Here is a 23,522-nt window from a genome sequence, read left to right on the forward strand (position 1 = left end):
GTCACCTCACCTCTCTATGCCTCAGTTTCCACATCCATCAAATGGGGCAGAGGATACTTGCTGCACTTCTACACAAAACTATCAAGAGCAGAGTGCTTCCAGAATATTAGAAATCCAAGATGTTCGCAGGGCAGGTGAGGGGGTCATTACTATCCTTTGTCTCTTCCTTACCAGTGATGTTCTCCAAGTGACCAGAGGACATTGTATTCTTTCTTCCATCTTCCATGATGGATCTGGCCTCATCTCAAGACTGGGTTCTAGCCTGGATCCTCTGGATACATTATTTGAATGAAACACAGATGTTTTGTAACGTGTGGTTATAAGGGGAGTGCAGTTGATGAGGTTTAGGGGAGTGAACTTTGCATTGTCTTTGTTCCTGCTGTATGCATACACATACATAGCCTCTGTAGCTGTTATAGACACATATATGCATTGTCTTTGTTCCTGCTGTATGCATACACATACATAGCCTCTGTACCTGTTATAGACACACATATGCATTGTCTTTGTTCCTGCTGTATGCATACACATACATAGCCTCTGTAGCTGTTATAGACACACATATGCATTGTCTTTGTTCCTGCTGTATACATACACATACATAGCCTCTGTACCTGTTATAGACACACATATGCATTGTCTTTGTTCCTGCTGTATGCATACACATACATAGCCTCTGTAGCTGTTATAGACACATATATGCATTGTCTTTGTTCCTGCTGTATACATACACATACATAGCCTCTGTACCTGTTATAGACACACATAGGCATTGCCTTTGTTCCTGCTGTATACATACACATACATAGCCTCTGTACCTGTTATAGACACACACATATGCATTGTCTTTGTTCCTGCTGTATACATACACATACATAGCCTCTGTACCTGTTATAGACACACATAGGCATTGCCTTTGTTCCTGCTGTATACATACACATACATAGCCTCTGTACCTGTTATAGACACACACATATGCATTGTCTTTGTTCCTGCTGTATACATACACATACATAGCCTCTGTAGCTGTTATAGACACACATATGCATTGTCTTTGTTCCTGCTGTATGCATACACATACATAGCCTCTGTAGCTGTTATAGACACACATAGCAAACCAGGGGTCACTTAGGAAGTTCATAGGAGATCTCAGATTCCACATAAGAGGGACCTCAGAGTCTGCCAAGTCCAACATTTTCACTCTGCAATTGAGGAAACCAAAGCCCAAAGGGAATAAGTGACTTCAAATTCATAGGGTCACGCTGGTAGGGCCATCTAATCCAACCCCTCCATGTTACAGAGAAGAAAGCAGATCACAGTTAAGTGGTTTGTCCCAAGTCCCTCATATCAGTGGCAAAGCTAGTATTCAAAGTGATTTCCTCTGTTTTCAAATCCAGAACTTAAGTGGGTCCAATTCTTTTTCCCATTGTACTGCCTTTACATTTCTATTAATGTCACATCATGAGGAAACAAAGCTGTCACCCACAGAGTATTTTAGGAATCAAGGAACAAGATTCCCTCCCTTCTCTCAATCTGTGTGTGCGCAGACATGGTCCATTCTCATTCCCACTGATCTGCCGTGAAAGGAACTTGGAAAGAAATGCATTTGTTCTGTTCTAGGATGTTTGGCCAAAGCAGGACTTGCACAGCTGTCCCAGGACAGCTATTGATGCAAAATTATTATGATTATTAATAATATTAAATCCTGAGTTTGAAGAGATATGGTGGAGAACAAGGACACTGGTCAGATCCTGGAAACTTGGAGTCAGCCACATGAATGAAAGAAGAGGCGTGTGGGGGTGTGACAGATGAGGGGTAAACAAATGGGGTCCAGGCGTCAGATTTTCCTGGAAGGGTTAGGTGGTTTTCTGTAAATTGTTGATTGCACAGGATGTGGGGGGGGCAGATATCAGAAGTTCCTGGGTGTGGAAGATAAGTCTCAAGGAAGCAAGTAGAGACCCAGGAGGTGTCTATATATGGCCTTTCCTCACCCCACTCCCCCACCCCCATTCTACAATCCACTACTCCGAAGTGTACCTAGTAGGTGATTAATATGTTTATTATTGATTGGTTTCCCCCTCAAAGAAAACATCCTCCCCCCCTCTCCCCACATCCCCACATAGGATTTCCCTGGGGCAAGAAAAATCTCTGAAAAAGGGTGATTGGGGAACAATTCAAACTGTATAAAACAAGGTAGCTTCCTTATACTAGATAATTTCTTCTTTCCCATCATAAGCAGGCATAATGGGAAGGGGATGACTTTGGATTCAGCAGGACCTAGGTTCAAATATTCCCTTTGCTACAAAACCCTAGACAAGTCACTTAGAATTAGAATTTAAGTCCCCTGAGAGCTTAGAATTTATGGACATTTGTCAAGTTCCTTAATAATAGTTATAATAGCTATAATAATAATGATAATAATAATAATAATAGCTTTTATGCCGCAGAGAATTTTACAAATAACTCGTTTTATTGTGACAATAACCATGGGAAGTTGGTGCTATTTTTAGACTAGAAAACTGAAGCAGAGAAGTTTAGTGACTTGTCCAGAGGCATACAGTTAGTAAGCTTATTTGAGGCCACATTTGAAGTCCGGTCTTCCAGACTCCAGGCTCAGAACCTGAAGCCCTCAGGCCATGAAGGCAGGACAGTCTATTTTTTTTAATATTTGTATCTTCATCAGTTAGTAAGTTTTTAATGTCTGCTTTTTCATTTATTCATTCATTTATCAGGCACTTCTCTAACAGAATATTTCAACATAAATTCCTTAGGAGATTTGTCTAATTTTTTACTTTATATCCCTAAAACTAAGTGAGTTGTGCTCAATAGGTGCTTAATAAATGTTGGTTGACTAATTAGTAAGTGACACATGAGTATCACATCATCTGCACTGAAAGTTCCTATGTTGGCCTGGGATAAGTCACTTCCCCTCTAGGTCCAACTGGAAATAAAGGGGTTGTATTTCTAGCCCCAAGACCCTATATCCTTTCTAAGGTAACAGCTAAACTTATGAGACAAAATGAGAGAGCTTGGGGAAAGAAAGTGATCAATATGGAATTAAAGGATGCAGATTCAAATCCCCATCTCTGGGCCTCAGTTTCCTCAAATGTAAAATGAGGGTGTGGAACTTGATGACTCCCTTTCAGCTTGAAACCTATGATCCTATGATCTCTGATTATTCCCCTTTCTCTAGGAATGGAAAGATGATTCCCAGCTAATTGAAAATGCATGGTTGGTTCAGTTTTTGTAGTGCAAGCTTAAGGGGTGATTCTGTGTGTTTGTGTGTGTGTGTGTGTGTGTGTGAGAGAGAGAGAGAGAGAGAGAGAGAGAGAGAGAGAGAGAGAGAAATAAAGAGAAAAACTACACTTTGAGCATACAGAAAGAATAAATCTCCTCTTCTGGGGTATGCAACTATGATTCTATTATCTCCATTTCCTCGGCATTCCAGAGTAGCCCTCCCAGAATATCAAGAACAAGGCAGAACTCACGCAAGCACATATAGAACAGGAAGCCTCAGATCACGACTGCTTGAACTCATTTGCCAAATTCAGAAAGACTATTTTGTCTTTTTTTTTTTAATAATGCATTCCAAAGTCTATCTTCATTGGACGACATATGTGGCATTTGGGGTCTGACCACAGAAGCCACACCCCAGGAAAGAGCGAGCATCCAGATGGCATCCACTGAAAAATATATTCAACCTGCTAACACCTCTTGTCTTTTTGAAAATGAATTTGTCATTGGGAGATAAAGTTGCCAGATTCCATTGGGCGTGGTGGGACATTTGCCTTCTGACTCGGACTAGAACTTGGCCCAGTGGCTCAATCACTGACACATGCTGAGTAACTAGTGCATCATTAATGATCTCCGTGTGTCCAATTAAGACATCTATGGTCTAGTTTCTCTAAAGAGGACACTAGAATGTATTAGGCATGGCCAAGGTTTGACCTGCTCAATCACTTTAATGTATTAAACTGGAACATTTGGCTTAATATTGAATCAGCTTAAGTATTAACATAAAATTATGTGATATAGGATATGTGTAATAATTTCTAATAAATGTTTTGGTTCTGAAACCCTTGGCCAAGCCAATGTATTTGTATAGCTGAGAGCTAATGAAAATTATGACAGCTGGCTAGCACAGTTGATAGATGGTTCTGGGGTCAGGAAGACTTCTTCCTTCTTCTCTTCTTTTTTTTCTCCTCCTTCTCCTTCTTGTTCTTTCTTCTTTCTCTTCTTCCTCTTCTTACTTTATTTCTATTTTATTTTTCTCAATTACATTAACATTTATGTAATTATCTCAATTACAATGTAAAACATTTCAAGATTGATTTTTTTCATTTTGAATTCCACATTCTTTCTCTCTTTCCCCTTCCCCACCTTGAGAAGGCGAGCAAATTGATATACATGAAACATATATAATCATGCAAAACATTTCCATATTAGCACATTGCAAAAGAAAATGTAGACAAAACAAAACAAGAATAATAAAGAGAGAAATATGTTTCAGTGTGTATTCAGATACCAGCAGTTCTTTCTCTGGAGATAGATAGCATTTTTGATCAGAAGTCCTTCTGAGTAGTCTTTGGATCATTGAATTGCTGAGAACTACTGTCAATCACAACTGATCATTGCATAATATAACTGTTACTGGATACAATGATCTCCTGATACTGCTCATTATACTTTGCATTATTTCATGCTAAGTCTTTCCACTTTTTTCTGAAACTTTCCTGTTCATCATTTCTTATAGCATGAATATTCCATCCCAATTGCATATAACAGCCATTCCCCAATTGATGGGCTTTCCCTCGATTTCCAACTCTTTGTCACTGATGATGTTTGTCCTTCATTTTCAAAGAAGACTATGACATCAGGGGAGGTGATGCCATGACAAGCACATGGATTGGATTTAAGTGAGGGGGTGCTATGCTATGTCACTGGCCTCACTTTCTCCTCCGGAGCCATCTGGATTCAATGGCCAAATATAAATCAGGATGATTAGGGATAGGCCTGAATGCAAGGCAGTACGGGTTGGGTGACTTGCCCAAGGTCACACAGTTAGTAAGTGGCAAGCATCTGATGCTGGATGATTCAAACTTCCATCCTCCTGACTCCAAGGCCAGTGCTCCATCTTTGTCTCTACTAGAAGAGCTACCCAAAATATTTTTGAACCTTTGGGTCTCTTTTCTTTGATGTCTTTGATCTCCTAGGTACGCCTAGTCGTGGTATTGTCCGGTCAAAGGGCATACACAGTTTCATAGCCCTTTGGGCTAGGAAATAATCCTAAAAAGAGTTTTTCTGAGATCTGTCTCCTGGATATGAAAGAGATGGAAGATTTGGGTAAGTGACAAGCTTATTGGTATTAGACAAGATATCTCTGCTGACCTTTTTCTTCTCTGCATCATAAAAATTCAGCAACTCCCCCCAAAATCCATGTCATCCCAGCATTTACTATCTTAGATACAGGAGACAAGCATAAGGGATAGTGGAAAGACTACTGGATTTCAGAGATTTCTTCCTTCCAAAGTATAGGAGGGTCAGAAGATCTGAATTCCAGTCACAACTCACTCAGTAATTAACTGTGTGACCTTAGACAAGTCATTTAAACCCCATTGTCTTAGGAAAAAAGAGAGGGGCGGCTAGGTGGCACAATGGATAGAGCACCGGCCCTGGAGTCAGGAGTACCTGGCTTCAAATCTGGTCTCAGACACTTAATAATTGCCTAGCTGTGTGGCCTTGGGCAAGCCATTTAACCCCATTGCCTTACAAAAAGAAAAAAAAAGAGAGATTCTTCATTTGATGGATAGGGAAGGGAAATGACTTGTCAGGGTCACATAGGAAGTAGGGGCAGAACTAAGATTCAAACCCAAGTCTTTTGATGCTAACTGAAGCACTCCTTTCACCACTAGGATGCCACCTGCTCATTCTTCTGTCTTTGGGGGTTGGCTATAGGGCTAAGGTTCATGTCTTGTCTTTTTAGTTCAAGGTTCTTAACCTGGAAACTTGGCTAGGAAGACAAATCACAGTTTTATTTTCACTAACCTCAAGTGAAATTGAAGAGCTTATTGGATTATTTAAAAACCTGATTCTCAGCAGGGGTCCACTGGCTTCACCAGACTGCTGAGGGCCCAAGATAGGAGAAAGATTAAGGAAATGCGCTACCCTAGCAGAATTGGGATCTCCTGGGGAGGGGCAGGGATAGGGCTCATGTTTCCTACTGCTTGAACTCCGAGCCACAATCCTGCCAATAGCAGCACCATCAGTAATCCCTAGGGAGTAGCCAGGTCCCACGATACACCCCTCTTGCTTCTCAAAGAATTATGGCAAGCAGATCCAGGTCCACAAATTGATTGGGTAGAGTGTTAGACTTGGATTCAAGATCTGTGTTGAAATCTGGCCATGGACACTTACTAGCTAAGGGTAAGTCACTTCACCCTCTTTGCTTCAGCTTCCTTATCTGTAAAATGAGCTGGAGAAGGAAATGACAAACCACTCCAGTATCTTTGCCAAGAAAGCCCCAAAGAAGTGGACACAATTGAAACAACTGAAGAACAACAAACCATGTTCTCAAAACTATGCTAAGTCCTGGAAACACAAAGCCAAAAAGGACAATGATCCTCCCCTCAGGAGCTTACATTCTATCTGGGAAATGGTCCTAGCTAAGTAAACAGAATATATAGAAACAAAGTGGATATAAAAATATTTCAGAGGTGAGGACAATTGGAGGGGGGTGATAGGGAAGGTCCGAAAAGGCATTTTGAAAGAGATTGTGGTTGAAGTCAACTTTGAAGGGAGTAAAGATTCCAAAAGGCAGGGGTGAAGAAGGCGTTTGAGGATAAGAGGGGCATCTCTAGGCTAAAGAATATGAGCATTTTAGTCATGTACGAAGCTCAGCATGAAGGTCCATTTGGAAGGATTATGGAGTTCAGGAAGGGAGCAATGGATCACAAGTCTGGAAAAGTATTGGACCAGGTTATAAAGGAGTCTAAAGGTCAAAGGGAGATGTTTCTATTTGATACTAGAGGTATCAAATATATATGTGTGTGTGTGTATATATATATATATACTAGACTATATACTAGAGGTATATACTAGAGGTAAGAGAAAGTCAATGGATCTTATTGGGCAAGGGAATGGCACAGTCAGAGAATCACTTAGGCAACTGTATGGAGGGTGAACTGGTAAGGGGAGATCCAAAAGGAGACTATTAAAGTGCCCCAAGGGAGAAATGATGAGAACTTCCCTAATGGGAAGAGTGGAAGAGAAGGATTGTATTCAAGAGATATTGTGAAAATCAAGTTCAGACCTCAAGTTCATTAACTGTAAAATGGGTATAATATTATCTACCCCACAGAATATTCTAGACTGAATTCATACATACGTGTATCTATATACATACATATTTTCAGACATGCATACATATAAAGTTTGAAAAAATATATTTATATCTATGCATATCTTCACAATCTTCAAAATCCAATGCAAATATAAGTTATATTTGCAAGGAGTACAATGATACAAAATGTCATGAGATCATGAGGCCTGGAGGGGGCTAAAGTTTGGAGGGAGGTCTAAGAGTAAGTGAGTCTTTGGCAAGGACCTCAGAATCTATAGTACAATCCCTTGGGCCCAGCCAGGAACTAGCCACCACCACCACCAGGACCGCAGAGGATAGACAGCTGATACGGGGAGTGGCCACGTTGCCTTAAACCAGGAAAGAAAAGATAAGAACACAGGACAGTGTGGCCCCACTCAGGAAATGCTGGTCTAGCTAGTACATGGAGAAAACAGAAATGGTTAGACTTCTTTTGAGTAACATTTAAAAATATTTCATGAGTTGATCCAATCCTTCTGGAAAGAAATTTGGAATCATGGTGAGAAAGTGACAAAAATGTCCACATCCTTTGACTCAGAGATCCCATGGCTAGATATTTTATTCAAGGAAGACAAGGAATAAAGAAAGACCCCCTATATTACAAAATATTTATAACAACATTTTTCATAGTAGATGAAGAAGTACAAGCAATACGGATGCCCTTTGAAGAAAAGCTGGAAAATTGTGGTATATGACGGTAAGGCAAGATTCGCTCCTGGTTCTTAGGATGAATATGAAGAAATGAGAGAACGCTGGAAGGACATAAGGGGACTGATAGAAGTCAGGAAAGTGATACATACAATGACTACAACAATGAATACAAAGAATAACAAACAAGTCAAAAACAGATATTTCAAAAGCATGATATACTTTGGATCCTTTGGATCATGGCTCCAAGAACAGCTATGAGAGGGTACCTTCCTCCTTTCTTTTCAAAGAAAGGGAGCTATGAGTGTGGAATAATATACTTTTTTCAATGTGTTGGTTAATTTTGTTGAATTTCCCCCCCTTTTTTATTCTTTTTTTTTTTTTTTGCAAGGCAGTGGGGTTAAGTGGCTTGCCCAAGGCCACACAGCTAGGTAATTATTAAGTGTCTGAGACCGGATTTGAATCCAGGTACTCCTGACTCCAAGGCCGGTGCTTTATCCACTGCACCACCTAGCTGCCTCTAACCTTTTTATTCTTTATTAAAAGGTCTAGCTTCCCTCTGGAGGGGGAAGGCAGAAAGGATATATGAAGAAATTTAGGTGTTATAAAAATACAATACAACAATTGCAGTGTATTGGAAATAAAATAGAATTTGCCTGTGCAGAGAGCTCAGAGTATTTTTGAGGTAATGAGCCCAAGTTCTTCATCATCAACCCCCTTTCCTCCCCTGTGATTATCACGAGCCTTTCTTGGAAATAACAAACTGATTTTCAAATTTATCTTGTATAGTTTCACTGAACACACACACAGACACACACACACACACACACACACACACACACTTCCTTCCTCTACAAATGCCTTAAGTCTGACTACAGCCTGGTGTAGAGAGTAGAGAACTAACTTTGTAATCAAAAAAGACCTGGGTTCAAATTCTGATACCTGTGAGACTTGGGCTGTCACAGACTTGTGCCTCAAGCAACTTTCTAAGACTCTAAGTCACTGACCTTCAGGGGAAGTTCCTATGCTGAAACAGTAGGACCATAGAAGCAGTATAGTGAAGTCGATAAGATTGGAGTCAGGAAGATGTGGGTTCAAATCCTGCCTCAGGTACTTACTAGTTGTGTGACTGGGCAAGTTGCCTAACCTCTCTGAGACAGCTAGGTGATACAGTGTATAGAGTGTTGGATTGGAGTCAAGAAAGCCTGAGTTCAAATTCAGCCTCAGACATCTACTATCACTTAATATGTTTGCCTCAGTTTCCTCAACTATAAAATAGAGATAATAGCCCCGACTCCCAGAGTCAAAGAAGATTATACTTGTAAAATGCTTAGAAGAGTTCCTGGAGCATAGTTATGCACCATATAAATGCTTTATCTTTTCCTTTCACTGTGTGCCTCACTTTTCTCATCTGAAAATGAGGGGTTTGGATTTCTATAATTCCTAGGATCCCTTGCAGCTCCAAATTTCTAATCCTGTGATCTAGGGTTGGAAGGCCTTGGAGGTTATTCAGTTCAACCTGATTTTATAGATGAGGAAACTTAATACAGAAAAACTAATGACTTACCCATGGTCATGCTGACAAATACCAGAGGCAAGAGTTTTCTACAAAGATGAAACCACAGATCTGGGCTAAAAAAAAAGAAATTCAGCTTGTCTCCCATCCATTATTCGATGAAAGCAAAATAATAATCACAATGATAAGAATAGTATTGGAGAAAGAAAAAAGAAGGAAAGAAGGAAAAAAGAGAATGAAAGGAAGAAAAAATAAAATAAGAAAACCAAATAAGAAAAGAGAGAAATAAAGGAAGAAAAGAAAGATTTGGTATGAAAGCTTTTCTGTCTTTCCCCTCAGCTGCACATCTGTGTGGTTATTTATAGCTAGCCTCAGAGCATACGATTGTTGGAGCTTTAGAAGAGAGGCAGCTAACGGAAGATGGGAACTGTTATCTCCGGCTGCACCCTGGCTATTCCTGTTGTGTTTGGCTCCACAACTTTTTGAGGAGTCTACTGTGCCAAATCCACAATCCTCCTTAAATTTATTTGGTCACAAAAGGGCTGATGCTTATAGGGGCAAAATGGTTGTAACCTCCCAGGTCAGCAAACTGACCATGGGATGAGAGTGGCATTGATAACCCCATGTATATCAACATGAACATATAAATACCTACTATGTGCCAGACATGATTTTTGGATGAGGTTTTGGTATCCAAAGAAAAAGAGAGACAGAGACAGAGAAAAGAGAAGACAGAGTTGGGGGGTTGGAGAGCGGGGAGAGAGACAGACAGAGAGAGGGAGGGAGGGGGAGGGGAGGGGGAGAGAGAGACAGAGACAGAGACAGAAAGAGACAAAGATAGAGACTGAGAGAGAGAGCAAGAGAGAGCAAAAGAAAGAGAAAAAAGAGAGAAAGAAAAAAATCACTACTCTCATGGAGTTTACATTCTACATTACATTCTATTAATTACAATTTAAACAATATGTACATAAAGAACCAAAAAACAAAATAAGAAGTAATTTCTGGAAGGAGGGCAAGTTCAAAGGTGAAGGCTGGTTTGTGAACAATAGACCAAGAATTCCAGAGAGCACCCTGAAAAATAGAGAAGAGACATACCAGAGGGATGGGGTTCACATACTTGGCTATGAGGGATCTTGGGAAGAGAGTTTAGGCAAATAAGAGGATGTGGTTCCTTCCAAGGAGTGACAGAATATGGAGCATGAGAGCAGTTGACAAGCCCCTGGTTCTGCCAAGGCAGTGGTAACTGGAGCCCTGAAACCTGTGTGTTCTAGAGGCGTGAGCTATCCCCCAATCTTAAGCAGATTAGTTTTGACCTAGGGCTCATTCCAATGTTGACTATATTATCTCCCCTCCAGGGTCTGAGAGAACGTGATAAAGGTGAAGGACCTCTCACTCACAAGTCCTCAAAACAGCTGAGCAGCAAGTCTTGTCTTGGACTCAAACAGAAGAGCCTAATGCCTCCATGCTGGGATTTCAGAGACTCAAAGAAGGCATATGTTCCTCTTATTTGTTTGGCACGTGAGAGATTCAATTCTCAGTCTGAGACTTTCCATTTCAGTAATTTTTCCCTTCCATTGGGCCCTACAGGATCCTTGTTCTGCCTTCCCCCTTGAAATAAGCTTGTATGTTTTGTATTTGATTTAGATGTGCATTCTTTCTCTCCAACAGAGGACAAACTCCTTTAAGGCAGTGGTTGTTTTGGTTTTGTCTTTGCTTTGCCAGTGTCTGCCACCATAGTAGGCATTTAAAAACACTCATTGAGTTGAATAAAATGCCTCATAGATAGAACATATCAATCCCTATCAATCATTTACCCTGTAGTGTGAATGAGTTCTACTGATGTCAGCTTCTTCTCAATTTATGGCCTTAGAGAGTTATCAAAGGTGTTGTGAATTAAAGTGATTCATCCAGGATCCCTTGGCAAAAATGTGTCAGAGAAATGATTTGAACTTAGGTCAACACAGAGTCAACTAAGTCTCTATCTTCTTTGCTCTTCGAATGGTCACCGCATCAGTGAAGGGAATTTCCGCAGCAGAAATTCGTTATACCTATGAAATCACAAGTCCAGTCCAAAGAAAAGAAAAGTGAATGAGTTGACTGAAGCCCTCTCTGAAAATTCTTTTTGAGAGAGGCAAGGCTGTCTTAAACAGGAGGGAACTGGGTGTCTCTGTGAAGGAAACAAATGGGTACCACCCTGGTCAGAAAGAGGAAGCCCTTGAGCTCAGAGTACAAATCTGATCTATTTTGGAAGTTTGGGGGTTGTGGTTTTCAAAGGGCAACCTGTCCTCCCATGTTTCATCTCTGACACCCTGGGTCTTTTCTCCCTATCACTGAAAGCTGTCTTCATTCTTAGTTCCCAAGGGAGGATGCCCTCCAGTATTCAAAATGATGCTTCCCTTAGTGAGGAGGTTGCTATCCCAGTCTAAACTGGGTACAAAGGGTGAGTCCTTTGATGCCAGGGGCAGGAAAGACCTTGGCAAATTGGCCAAACCCTCCTTCCTGCCCAGGGTTGGGCTATGAGGAGTGTTTCTGGGGAGTCTATTTTTGTATGGAAAATGAAAAATCAAAGTACCCAAGTGGTTCCCATCCTGCTAACAGTCTGAAGTCATTTCTAGAATCAAATCTGTGGTGGCTTCATAACCCAGGGAAGTGGGGGTGGGAAACCCCCTTCATCAACAGCAGCCAAACAGAAGCCCAGAAAAAGAAATACAGTTTCTTGGCTTTTCAGAAGGACATCTTGCCCAAATCATTCACTTGACTGAACCTTTGTCTTTGTCAGAAATGGATCCAATCCCCTCCTTCCTTAGGCCAGCGAAAGGGGAGCATGGGAATGCCTAATGTCCAAGAGAAACTTTGATCTACTGACAAGAAAATAAATCTACCATGATGAGAGTTGCCCAGAGAGTGGGGATGCCCATTCCACATGGCCTTGAGAAATGACCTTTTCCATTTTTTGTAAGGATATATCCTTTAATGAAAATTATTGCTAGCTTTTGTTCCTACATGATCTCCATTTGGAGTTATATCATCCTCTTCCTCTTCAATCAGTAAACATTTGTAAGCTCTTACCATGTATCCAGTACTGAATTAGACACTAGAGGCACAAATACAGTAACAGGGAAACAACCCAACAAGTTATCCTTTGTAACAAAGTAAGACTGAGAGAAGCAATTTAGCAAAACCAGCCAACATCTCATCAGACTTTCTTAGTCTTTGAAATGTTCTTCACTCTACACTCATAGTCCTGCTACACCTACAAAAGGTGATGAAGAGGGTGGTTTTTTTTTTCATTTTTTTCTCTAGGACCAAACTTAGTCATTATATAGTATCGATTTTTGTGGGGGGGTTTCTTTCCCATTTACATTATTGTAGCCATTGTTCATATTGTTTTCCTTTTTCTCACTTTGCTTTGCATCAGTTCATATACGTCTTCCCATGCTTCTCTGAAGTCTTCTAGATGGTCTTAGCTTCTTATAGTATGGTCCATTCACTCACCACAATCTACAGCTACGCTCCAAGTCATGGGCATCCATTTTGTTTCCAGTTCTTTGCTACCACAATCAAATACTGCTACAAATGTTTTGGTATACATGGAACCTTTTTTGTTTGTTGTTTTTGTAGGACATTTGCCCAAGTTCACACAGCTAGGTAATTAAGTGTCTGAGGAGGGATTTGAACTCAGGTCCTCTTGATTCAAGGGTCGATGCTCTGTCCACTGCACCACCTAGCTGCCCTGGGATCTTTATTTAAGCAATGATCCTTTTCTAATCAGATTGTATTACCTGACACAAGCAGTTCAAGGGGGCCAGGAGAGTATCCCTAGATACTATTAAAGGCAGGATATGTAGGATGTGCAAAATAGAAGCAAAACACCCTCTCTGCTGTGCCAAGAGCATTCTTTAGAAATATGCCAAAGTGAAATTTTAATTGTTTTCAAAACCAATTCCTTTCCAATTGACATCATGGCAACTGTCAAGTGTCCCCCCTTCATGTCAAAGCTTCTATCATTTTAAAGTGGCTTCAAGCCAAGGAAGCAATGTATTATCGTATGTAATCAAGAGCTGGATAAATTCCTAGAAGGGTTTTCTTACTAAATTTGCAGATAGCACAAAGCTGGGGAGAATGAGCTAACACATTGGCTCTCATCAGGTTAGAACATTGGTCGAATGAGGTGAAACTTAAGAAAGGTAAATGTAAAGTCTTACATTTGAGTTCAAAAAGTCATTTTCATGATCACAAGGGAAATGTGGTTAGTTGGCAGTTTGGAAAGGACCTGGGATTTCAGTTCAATACGAATAAACTCTGTGATATATCAGCCAAAAATGCTAATGTGAATTTGAGCAGGACTAAGAGAGGGACTCCTGGGAAGAAGAAGAAGATAGTTCTTCTGTATTCTGCTCAAATCCAACCCATCTGGGGTTCTAGGCACCCTGTTTAAGAAGGATATCAATAACCTGAAGGGGATTTTAAGAAGGGCAACCAGAAAAGTGAAGTGCCTTAAATTAATGACACGTGAGGAAAGGGTGAAGGAACTGGAGGTGTTTGTTCTGGAGAAGAAAAGACTCAGCAAGAACATGAAATCTATATTCAAAGACATGAAAGATTGGCATATAGAAGAGGTAGTAGTCAGTAGACTTGTTTGCTTTTGCCCCAGAGAGCAGAATTAAGAGTCATGAGTGGAAACTGGACAGAGAGGCAACCTTACTTTCAATGGAAGGAAAAACCTGATCACAATTAGATCTATTCATCAGTGTATTGAACTGCAGTGGGAGGTCTGCTCTCATGAGACATCTCTGAGAGGAGTCTGGACGACTACATGAGACGTGCGTTGAAGGATTCTCACCATTCCAGGTGACTTAATTGGCTGAATAATTGGAAGCTGAAGATCCAAAATGAGAAAGAAGCATTTCGTAAGTGCCTATCATGTGCCAGGACCACTGCCAATGATTGTATAAATACCTCATTTGGTCAAGGACATTCACCAGCCGTGGGAGGCTCAGATCAAAATGGTTGGTCCAATGGAAGGATCTCCTAGACAGGTCAACCATCAGCATTAGCCTGGACCAGGACCTAGTCAAAGTCAGGCTTTCTCAAGAGATGGACTGCATGGGAATAAGTTTCTATTACGCAAATTCATCCATAGCCCCCTTCTGCTCTGCATGTACCACCCATGAGCCATGTGGGTAGTTTCTGGAGTATGCTTTCAGTTTCTATACAACTTAAGCATCTATTTGTGATTTTAAAACGTGCAGCATTTTAATCCATTTCTCTGTTAGCTAAAAACAATATGTTGAGATCCATATGTAGTGTATAAGTTGGATAAGCTTTTGTGAGCTATTTTGTGTTTGGTTTGGAGGGAAGTCATGAGGTTCTTGAGAGGCTGAGATCATAATTACTTTTCTGTTTGATCATTGAAATGAAAGAATGGAATGTTTTGTACACATCAGTTTAGCTCTACAGCGTCCAGATTTTTTTCCTTAAAAAATAAAAGATGAACTGTGAAAAAAAGATGAGGGGGATGGACTAGTTCTAAAGGCCCTTCTAGTGCTAAATCTATGATCCAATGATCCTAGTTTGCACCAGGTACTGGGGCTATACCTAAAGCAATACCTACCCTCAAGAAGCTTTGTAGTCCAAATATCAAAGTGTCATAGAGTCTTAGAGCTGGAAATAGACTGCAGATCATTTCCTTCAACCTCAGTCATGTTACAGAGAAGACTGATATTCAGAGAGGGGCTGTGACTTGGCTAAGGTCACACAGCTACTAAGTAGCAAAGTCAGGATTTGAACTCAAGACCTGGGATCCAGTGGAGTCGGAAACAAATATAGTTTGGTAGGGAATGATATGGGCATGTAGTATTCTGGTTTGGCTACATGGAGAGTGTGTTGGGAAATGACAAGGAACAGTGTTATTCAGGTAGAATGGGGTTATATTTGAAGGTCTTAGAGGTCCCTGTAGTGGAGTTTAGGCTTGATACTATAGAAAATAGGAAATAGGGGCAGCTGGATGGTGAAGTAGATAGTACACTGGACCCAGAGTCAGAAAAACTTATCTTCCTTAGTTCAAATCTGACCTCAAACACTTACTAGCTGTGTGATCCTAGGCAAGTCACTTACTTCTGTTCACCTCAGTTTTCTCATCTGTAAAATGAGAGCTGGAGAAGTCAATGGAAAACCATTTTAATATCCTTGCCAAGAAAACCTTAAAAGGGGTCATGAAGAGTCAGACATGACTTTAAATGACTTAACAATGAACACTGGAGGGGAACTGGCAGAGGCTTTTTTGTTTTTAAAAAGAGTTCATATATTTTATTTTCATAATCTTTATTTTCAAATATATCCCTTCCTACCCATGGAGTCATCCCTTGTAACAAAGATCAAAAAAAGAAATCAGACATAGTTAATGAAATCTCACAGTTATGCAGTATTAAACACCCATAGGCACCCACCTCTGCAAAAAAGGGGAGAGGGATCTGCATTTTCTCATATCTTCTCCAGGCTAAGCTTATCAAATGCTCTAGAGCAGGGAAATGATGCAATGGTAAGAAAAATTAACCTAGAACGGGTAGGTTGGATGGATTAAGAAAAGGAGGTGGATGATTTAATCTAGGTATGAAGCAAGGAGACCTGAATGTGTTTCATTCATTTCTCTCATCTAAAAAAATCCTTACAGTAGGCCAACATTTGGGTTACAAATTTAAAAACAAAATTATCTTTGACTTCAAGGAATTTGCATTCTATTGGGAGGAAACAGCATTTATATGGAATTAAATTCCAAATTTAAGCAAAGTGGATAGTAAGTAGGGGAAGGAATAAATATTTATATGGTGTCTGCTGGACACCGTACAAAGTGCTATACAAAGATTGGCTCATTTGATAATAGCAATTAGCTTGGGGAGAGGAGGAAAAGAATCCAGAACTGATCTCCAAGAGAAAGTGTGACCTGAGCTGAACCTCAACAGAAGACAAGGATTCCTCAAGAAAGGGATGAGAAGGGAGAGCATTCGGAACATGGGGATACCTTGAGCCAAAGGATGGAGGTAGGAGATGGAAGATCAAATGTTTTATACAAGGAGCAGCACGTCGGGCCAGTCAACGCTAGACATGGAGTGTACGAAGTGAGAAGGAAAGTATCCTTACCCTGGAAAGAAAGATTGGGACGAGGTTTTGAAGAATTTTAAAAATCAAACTGCAGAGTTTGTATTTCATCCTCAATAAAGAGTTGCTAATGGGAATTCAGGGAAGCCTGGAAGGATTTGCATGAACTGATGCTGAGTGAGATGAGCAGAACCAGAAGAACTGTACACCCTAACAGCAACATGGGAGTGATGACCAACCTTGATGGACTTGTTCATGCCAACAGGGCAACAATCAGGCACAATTTTGGGATATCTGCATCAGACAATGTCATCTCTATCCTGAGAAAGAATTTTGAAGTTTGAACAATGACCAAAGACGATATTACCTTTAATTTAAAAAAAGTTATTATGTAATTCTGCTATATTTTATACTTGATATTTCTTCCTTAAGGATGTTATTTCTCTCTCATCACATTTAACTTAGATCAATGTACACTATGGAAACAATGTAAAGACTGAAAGACTGCCTCCTGTGGGGGGGGGGAGGCAAGATGAGGGGAAAAATTGTAAAATTCAAAATAAATAAAATATTTCAAAAAAAATAGTCACTAAAGCTTTGTAAACTAAGGAACAACGTGATCAAATCTGTCATTCCTTGATATTCCATGATATTCCTTAAGGAATACCCATTTGTCAGCAGTGGGCAGGACAAATTGGAAAAGATAGAATGGACAAAGGAGTCAGGAAGCTGTTAGAATAATCCAGGTGAGAAGTGATGGGAGTTTGAGTTAGACTGTGACTGTGTAGGTTTTGAGAAGACAGTCTCTGTTCTATCTTTCAATTTTCCTCATCTGTAAAATAGGGATAACAACGTCCACCTCCCAAGGTTGTTGTGAAGATCAAATGAGAATATTTATAAAGTGATTAACACAGTACCTAATACAGAGTAGACCCTATCTAAAGGATTTCTGTCCATCTGTTTACCAACCTGCTTGCCCACCAGTTCCTATCTGGCTGCTTCTATCTCTGTAAATATAAGTAAAGGGTAGCTAGGTGGCCCAGTGGATAGAACATGGGCCTTGGAGTCAGGAAGATAGGAGTTCAAATTCAGCCTCAGACACTTGACTCTTACTAGCTGTGTGACCTTGAATAAGTCATTTAACCGTGATCTCCTCTCATCCAGGATCATCTCCAGTCATCTTGATTCCTATTTGGCCACTGAACCCAATTGACTCCGGAGGAGAAAGACTGGTGACTTAGCACTGGCCTCCCCCCCACCTCCACTCAAATCCAATTCATGTGCTTGTCATGGCATCATCTCCCTGATGCTGTGGTCTTCCTCAAAAAGGAAAGACAAACAAACTAATATAATAAGTAGGAGATAAACATAAACAGGGAAGTTAGAAAAAGGAGTGAGTTGGGAGAGTCCTGTTTTGGTTTAATCAAGCTTGAGATGCCCATGGGGCATCCTGTTGGAGGTAACCAGAAAAGAAAAGTGAGAAGAGAGCAAGGTCACAAAAATCCCAGAAGGAGAAGTGATCAATAATGTCAAAGGAGGTTGGAAGTGGTCATACTTGGAGGTCAAGGAGGACTGTCAAAGAGGTCAGGAAGGAAACAAACCATTGAACTTAGCCATTTGGAAATCATTGGCAATTTTGAGTGGTCAAATCAAGATGACATGGGACTGAGAAATACATAGGAAAAGCGGAAGCAGAGGGCAGCACAGGAAGATTTGTTGCTTCTACTGAGTAGAGAATGAGAGGGTTGTATAATTTCTTTGCTCTCCAGTCAACTCTCAGAGACAATGTTATAGATGAATTTCAGACCTGCAGTAGTAGAGTGTATTTTGAAACCCTGGGAATCCCCTAAACTCTACCAATAAAATCACACATCCAAAAATAGTGAACTAGAAACAAATCTGTGGACAAAAATCACAAGGCCAGTTGAAATTGGGGACTACACATAGATGAGCCACTAAGTGTGGGCTAGAGAGTCAGCTACAGATGGAATTTCTTCTTTCTCTTTCTCTTTCCCCCATCTTCTTTCTCCTCCCTAGCCCACCTTCTATTTTCCCTGTTCCTCCTCCTGTCCCTTCTCCTCCTCCTCCTCCTCCTTTCTCCTTTTTTTCCCTCATTTCTTTGCCCACATTTTACTTGTCTTTTTTCCTCCTAATTCTTCCTCTTCCTTTCCTCTTCCTTGTCTCTCCCCTCTTCCTCCTCCTTCCTCTTTTCTTTTTCTGTTCTCCTTCTTTTTGAGAGGCAGGTTGGTGTACTGGTTAGGGTGTCAGACCTAGAGACAGGAAAACCTGAAATCTTATCCTGCCTCAAAAACTCACTAACTGGTGACTGTGCAAGTCTCCTAACTTTTCTCAGCTTCGTTTTGTTCATCTATAAAATGAGGTCATCATAAGGATCAAATAAGAGTAGTGGAGTGTATTTTGAAACCCTGGGAATCCCCTAAACTCTACCAATAAAATCACACATCCAAAAATAGTGAACTAGAAACAAATCTGTGAACCAAAATCACAAGGCCAGTTGGAATTGGGGACTGCACATAGATGAGCCACTAAGTGTGGGCTAGAGAGTCAGCTACAGATGGTGGAGAATGAGCAGGTCATTTAATTTCTTGGTTCTCCAGTCAACTCTCAAAGACTATGTTATAGATGAATTTCAGACCTGCAGTCTAAAGATTCAAACACTTAAGCTTTAAAAGCTAAAAACACTACTAAGACTTTTGGAAAGTGCTAGCTTATGGTGGTGTTATTATTCAGTCATGTCAAACCCACCATAGCCCATTTTGAAGTTTTCTTGGCATAGATACTGGAGTGGTTTGCCATTTTCTGCTCCAGCTCCTTTTACAGATGAGGAAACTGAGGCAAACAGGGTGGGGCGACTTGCCTAGGATTACAGAAGGTAAATGTCTGGGGCTAGATTTGAACTCATGAAGACAAATCTCCCTGACTCCAAGTCCAGTACTCAATATAATATGGTACCACCTTGCTGCCCAATAGCTATAATGATGATGTTGATATCTTTCTTCTCAATTTCTCCTCTTTTATTTTTTTCTTCCTCCTCCTTCTTTTCTCCTCCTCTTTTTTGCTCCTTCTTCCAATATCATCATCACCCTCATGTCTAACATAACAGGGGAGCACAGAACTTTATCCTCTATTTGTCTTGATTTTCCAGATTGACCCAAAAGACCAGTGTGCCAGAGACAAAGAGTTGACATCTTTGACAATTTTAGAACACTATTAAAATCCAAGAACCTTCACTCTGGGCCCACCTTAGGAACACCACCATGGGGAAGACCAGCCAGAGGCCCTCTGGGAAGGAGGCAAAGTTAATCTGTCAGTGCCTCCCCCCAGTCCTACCCTCTTTCCTCCATGTCCTCTGTATTCTGGTGCTCCCACCTCCAATACACACATACAAATCAAAAAGTTCCTCTCTTGAAAGGAGATGAAGAATTCATCCATGCTCAAGGCATGTTGAAAGATCTGAATATGAAATTACAAGACTAGGGTTGTATCTTTGGCATCCAAGGTCTACCACTTTCAAGCTGTGTGACCTTGGACCAGTCACTCAACACCTTTGAGCCATAGCTTCCTCCTCTGCAGGGCTATGTTAAGAATATTTATACAATCTTCTTATAGGGTCATTCTGAGGAAGAAATGTAGAAAGAAAATCATAGAATGCTCCATAATTATATGACATTCTTATTATTAAGATATGGAAACTAGTTGGGCAAAGCTTGTTGTGTTATTGCTACTAGTCACTGCAATTCCACTGATAAAATCACACTGATCTCACCACCCCAATGAGGCAGGCTGTATTATGATGTTTGTCTTCCCTATCAAAAAAGACCATGACATCAGGAGAGGTGATGCTATGACAAGCACATAAATTGGACTTGAGTGAAGGGGTGCTGTGCTAAGTCACCAGCCTCACTTTCTCCTCCAGAATCATCTAGGCTCAGTGGCCAGATATGAACCAAGATGACTGGAGATGGCCTTGGATGCAAGACAATCAGGGTGAAGTGACTTGTCCAATGTCACACAACTAGCTAGTAAAAGTCCATTGTCTGAGGTAGGATTTGAACTCTTGACCTTCTGGCCAGTACTCTATCCACTGCATCACCTAGCTGTAGGTTTTATTATACCCCTTTCCCATATGGGAAATTGAGGATCATGGGAACAAAGATGTAAAGCAATGAAGGTCATCTCTCTCCACCATTTTATTTTAGAATAGAGGAAATTAGACAGTTTAGGGGAAAGAAGTCAGACGTTAAACTTAGACCCTCTATCTTCAAATTTAAGGTTTATTCCATTGTGCCACCCAGCCCTGACCCTGAGACAGGAATTGATTTTCACCAGTTTTTCTATCTATTAAAGAGAACTCAAGCCCAGTTGCTCCTAACTTTAGGTTCAATACTTCATCTATGTAATGAATTGGATTCTCAGGTTCTAGAGGTGCAAGGAACCTCAGAAGTCATCTGAGGACCAGAAAGATTAATCATTTCCCCAAAGCCACCCAGGTAGAAAACAAAAGTTGTGGAATTTGAATCCAGATCCTCTGACTTCAAAGTCAGTGTTCTTTCCAGATTATCAATGACTAGATATTTTGGAGGGCATGGATCTCCCTCAGAACACTTGAAGGTTGCCTTTCCACTAAGGCCCAAGGTCAACCATGCTTCCCTGCCATACCCAACAGCTCATGAAAAATGGGCCGTTAACTGGAAACTAAGAGAATGCTCATCAAATGGGGAATGGCCGAGCAAATATTGGACTATAACAAAGTGGGATGGTTTCAGAGAAACTTGGGAAGACTTGTTTGAACTGATGCAGAATAAAGTGAATAAAATCAGGAGAACAATTTATATAACAACGTAAAGACAACTTTGAAAAACTAGAGAACCCATGATGATGCCACCCACCTCTGTACTCAGGGTGCAGATTTAGACAATTTTCTAAACATTACCAATGAGAAATTGGCTTTACTTAACTTTGTATATATTTCTTACAAGGGTTTAGGTTTTGCTTCCACCCATGGGGGTAGAGGAGGAGAAGGTGCAAATGAGGGGAAATTTTTTTTTGTTTAATAAAATTTTTAATTAAAAAAGGTGTAATTGCCCCAATAGATGGCATGGCACAGAGAATAGTCAAGAAGATCTGAGTTCAAATCCTACCTCAGCCCCTCACTATGTGATCTTAGACTCATTGCTTAACCTCTGTCTGCCTTAATTTCCTCAACAGTAAAATGAGAATAATAATAGCACTTTACCTCTCAGGTGTCCAGTTAGATTACATATGTGAAACTCAGAGCCTTTGGTGTGGTTATTAGGAGGGTCTACCTCATCTTTTCTCCAAACCTGCTGTCCAAAACACATCTCTCCCATCACATTTATGCTCAGTCCTGTAGGAACTCAGGTTAGGTTCCCAGAAAATCATTTAGGATTGAAATCTTCCACAATGAGTCATTCTGGAACTGATGAACATCACAGCTGAGAGAGTCCCCAGGCTATCACTGACCTCCATTTTGCTTTTGAAGGTCTGCAGACAATAGAAACCAATTTACTGGGAGGAAGGAGGCAAGTGAGAACAGAGAACATGGTCACATCGAGACCAAACTTGACTTGAAACAGGTTCTGTATTCTATTTAAAGTTGAAAGCATCAAGCAGTTTCCCCTCAGTTCCCAGAAGGACTTTGAGCTAGCATCTTGACTAAGAGCCACAGGGACCATGGATGGTGCTGTAAGATGGTCAAGCTGCTGCCCCAATCCCTAAAGGACCAAGCAGCCTTCCCTTTTCCAATTCAGAAGCTAATTTTTTTCTTTTAGTTTTTTTTTTTTACAAGGCAAATGGGGTTAAGTGGCTTGCCCAAGGCCACACAGCTAGGTAATTATTAAGTGTCTGAGGTCGGATTTGAACTCAGGTACTCCTGATTACAGGGCTGGTGCTTTATCCACTGCCCCACCTAGCCACCCCCAGAAGCTAATTCTGACTGAGCTCTCTGCCTTCTCCTCTTCCAATCTTCAGTCTGTTCAGAGTAATGTAGGAAGGCCTTCCTCATTGTACCCTAATCATTGGACCACCATATCAGTTTATGCTTCTCCTAATTTGGGAGCTGTTTAGGAAGTTCAAAAGTATTAGAGGATTGGCTATAAAGTCAAAAAAACTGATTTTAAATTCTACTCCTGATATGACTCACAATCTTCTGAGATCCAAATAAGGGACTTTGACTATATCCCTTTTGTTCTTAAATCTACAATCCTGTAATCCTTTTGGCCAACCGTTTCTCTGGCCCTTTTGTCTCCATGGCCTTTTGAGAGTGTAGCATGATATTGGGGATCTCAGTTCAAATTCTGACTTTGCCACTTTCTGACTTGGACCAGTCTCTTCTCTCATCTGGGCTATGGTCTTCATCAGAATCTCAGAAACTTTCTTTTAACTCATCCATAGAACCAGAGATTTGGAATTGGAAGGGCTCAGAGAGATAATGAAATCCTGGCTCTAAACCAGAAAAAGATTCATCCAGTCTAACCTTCTCCTTGTACAGTTGAGGAAACTGAGATCCAGGGATGTTCAGTGACTTTCCCAAAGTCACACAGCAATAAATAGCAAAGTCTTCCCGTCCTCTTCTTTCTTTCTTTCTTTCTTTCTTTCTTTCTTTCTTTCTTTCTTTCTTTCTTTCTTTCTTTCTTTCTTCCTTTCTTTCCCCTCTCCCTCCCTTCCTTCCTTCCTCCCTCCTTCTCTTTCTTTCTTTCTCTCTTTCTTTCTTTCTTTCTTTCTTTCTTTCTTTCTTTCTTTCTTTCTTTCTTTCCTTTTTTCTTTCTTGTACATTGGAGTAAAGTGACTTGCCCAAGGTCACAGACCTAGTAAGTATCTGATATCAAATTTGAACTCAGA

At 40.6% G+C, this 23,522-nt stretch overlaps 1 long non-coding RNA gene across 4 annotated transcripts in view; it reads right to left on the minus strand.

The window, feature by feature from the left end:
- The window catches only part of LOC141488852 (uncharacterized), a 49,562-nt gene that overhangs the window by 3,992 nt on the left and 22,048 nt on the right, over positions 1 to 23,522 (minus strand). For 2 of the 4 annotated variants that reach the window (XR_012468823.1, XR_012468826.1), the window contains exon 1: positions 9,594 to 9,650. The exons of the other annotated variants lie outside the window; for them this stretch is intronic. This is a non-coding gene — a long non-coding RNA (uncharacterized LOC141488852). Of the gene's footprint in view, positions 1 to 9,593; positions 9,651 to 23,522 lie in introns of those variants that run through there. 4 annotated transcript variants of the gene reach the window in all.

Source organism: Macrotis lagotis, chromosome 5 (assembly GCF_037893015.1).
Source record: "Macrotis lagotis isolate mMagLag1 chromosome 5, bilby.v1.9.chrom.fasta, whole genome shotgun sequence".
NCBI classification, from domain to species: Eukaryota; Metazoa; Chordata; class Mammalia; order Peramelemorphia; family Peramelidae; genus Macrotis; species Macrotis lagotis.